A 3,286-nucleotide genomic window follows, 5' to 3' on the forward strand; every position below is an offset into this window, starting at 1 on the left:
CTTTACTGGTTTCTTACTGGTCATTTCTCCCCCACTTTTCCTCATTGTTCTCCCCCACTTTAAACGATAGAAAGGTTTACTAGTGAATCAACTCAAAATTGAAACTTTTCATTTTTATTTATATTCGGAAAAGTTTAAATATAAGAAATGACAACATGACAAGGAAATTGGACATTCTATGGAAGAATTGTACTTTTTTTTGAAAAAAAAAAAAAAAAAACCTCAACTATATTAACGAGAATATGCAGAAATTACTCACTGCGAATAGACTTAGAGATGATAGCTCTAGCTAGCGAATGAATTCGTTGGTCATCTAACAAAAGAAATAGAAATAAACTCTAAATCTCTTAAAATACGGACACACGAAGGAACAACAGACAAATAAGAGAGATCAGAGACCGAGTGATTAATAGCTTGAACTGCAAGTCAACAATCAAACTGAAGCTCCACATTAACTCTGTTAGAAGCCTTAATCCAACTAAGATTCTCTTTGATTGCGAGAACTTCAGAAAGAAAAGGATCATAGAGGCCCTCAAAAGTAGCACAACTAGTACCCAAACAAACACTGTGCGTGTTGCTGTTCAAGGCAAAAGAAGTATCATTGGAGTTGAGGCTGTTGTTGATGAATCCAATTTTATTCATTGGTGTGCAACCTTTGCAAGAAAGGATAGACCTTGTTGATGATGAATATTATAATTATCTAGGAGGAACATATGTTGATTTGTAATTGTTTAGAAATATTGTTTTCTTGAAGTTAATTTACAGTTTTTGTACTAAGTTATGTATACTATTTTTTTATATACTTTCTGATTCAATACATGAGAATTGCTAGCTATTACCATCTGGGCTTGGAAGAACTTTGCTAATTATTTGATACATTTTATAAAATATTATAGGTTTAGAAATGTAGAGAATACCAAATTTTTTTTTATTAATTGTTTTTATTAATTATTTTGTTATTTAATGTGTAATGAAACATACAAAAGCATGTTACAAATATTCTATTCTTGTAACGGGTTCTTACAAAAACTCATTACAATTGAACTGTATTCTGTTTATAACGTGGTTGAATCTTGTAAATCCACATGTCAAATTGTAACTGCACAGAAGCAAGGTCAAAGGGTGCTCATGTGCACGACGAACCCGTTCCGATGTCTAAGTCAGTTTGCGGAGAAGACTGAAAGATGATCACAATTAGTAATTTGAAGTTATAATGTAAATGTGTTATGAACATGTTTACCTCAAGCCGAGCTTACTCTATTTATACTGATGTTGAGCTATATAAGATGACTATGGATTATAGAGCGAAGTGAGCCATGTATCTCCTGTTGATAGGTGAGTGTAGCCCAGATATCAAGACCTGATATTCCTCAAGGCCATCTTAGGATCGGGAGTGGTTTTGGCAATGACTGGATTCTTGATTGGATCTTGCAAGGTCTCTCGAATCAAGCTTCTAATACACCGTTGTTTGGCTATGTTTTGTGCAATGAAGAGCTAAGTATTCTGTTTTCTAGAGGGTAGATTCGGGCGTCTATAATTCCATGTGATAAGTTTATATTTTCCTGATATCAAACGTCTATCCCGGGTCTAATTTATCGTTATTTAGGATGAATAAAAGCATTAGCTTCGGGAAGCCATATCCTTATCGTTTCTTGATAAGTTGTTGGATGTGATTTGAAATTTGGTACCTTTTTAGAAATTTGATAGAAAATAGAGGACTGCTAAGGAGTTTGTGCGGGTTCCTGACGGTTGATTTGTTCTTTATCCTACGCTCATAAATTTAACTATGAGGGCACATTTTCTTATACTTCTGGAAGCCTTTCAAGTTGACGATGGTTCCTCTTATTACGTTTTTAGAGGTGCGTGTGAGGGGTATTTAATGTCCCTTTAGTCATTAATAATAAGTAATGATGGTGCCCATCACTTTGGCTGTCTTCCCAATAGTATAAAAGAGCAGGTACGCGGACAAGTCGTTGGGTCGCTGGAAAGAAGAAGAGGAGAAGATTTATTTGCAAGTTGAAGAGCAGCCGTCGGCTGATTGAGGTGAAGATTAGGCTGTTTGTTGAAGGTTATCCAGATCTTCAAAGGATGAACATTCACATGCCTTCCCTCAATTGCCGAGTGGGTAACAACATCCAATATTATTTGGATATTTATACCCAACACATGGAGATGGAGCTGTGATTTCCTCTTATGAGAAGTGTGCCTTTTGTCTTTCTTAGATCTCCTCGAACATTTGAGTGGAGCTGCTAGCTTTTGCCAAGATTTTCCATGACTTCAATATCCCAATGAACTAACAATTTTTATTTTTTTTTTGTTTGAAGGAAAGCAACACTTCGTTAAAATCAAATAACAAAATCGGATACAACAAGTAAGAAGTTGAAAGTTAGTGAAAATTAGTATTAGTAAGAAGTGATAAATTAATATATATTGATTGATTAATTGTTGATATATCATTAATGAGATCCAACCTTATCTTTTGATAATAGTATAATACTATAATTAAGAGTAGAAAGAAGTTGTTAATTAAGTTAGAACCTTCAACTTCCACTTGTAGGTATTTATGAAAACAAAAAGTGGATCTCTCAGAATCTTAAAAGGGATTCAGAATTTCTTTGTGACTTGTAAGTTGTAAAGCTAAATCTTCTTGCTATCTTATAGTTATATGTTACTGCATATCTAAAACTCTAATTTATTACTAATCCTATCTTTTAAGTGGTTAAGGGTTTGAATCCCAATAATCCCATTTATTAGTGAAATTAAGAACAAACTGTAGAATGAACCTAACATGTACACGTTTCAAGCAAAAAAGTATCCGGGTAAAGAACTTTGTTAGAGATAATAATAAAAGTTATTTTTGAACCTAATTAAGCTGTACACGTCTCAAGTATCAATTTAACCGTTTCTTTTTTTTAGTTGTTAATATTCCATGCCTATTCCTATTTTATCACTCTTTCATTCTCATCTTTTTCCTTAAATCATCACTATTTTTATTTTTGTGTAAATATATTTAGCTGGTCAATGAATTCATTGTTTTTTTTTTATATTTTTCTACCTTTTTCTTTATCTGTGTATTATATTGATCTTAGCTCTATGTTGCATCTACTTCTATTTTCTCCTTTTAGTATTATAACAATTTCCGATCTGGAGGATCTTCCCTCCCTTTTCTACTAATTACAATTTCGGATTTGGAGAATTTCCTATGCAGACTTGTATTTATGGTCTTGTTGATTTTGTAGTGTGATTGGATTGCAATTATAACAATTAATAATGACTTCTCTGTACA

The sequence above is a fragment of the Euphorbia lathyris genome, chromosome 5 (genome assembly GCF_963576675.1).
Source record: "Euphorbia lathyris chromosome 5, ddEupLath1.1, whole genome shotgun sequence".
In the NCBI taxonomy this organism is placed as follows: domain Eukaryota; kingdom Viridiplantae; phylum Streptophyta; class Magnoliopsida; order Malpighiales; family Euphorbiaceae; genus Euphorbia; species Euphorbia lathyris.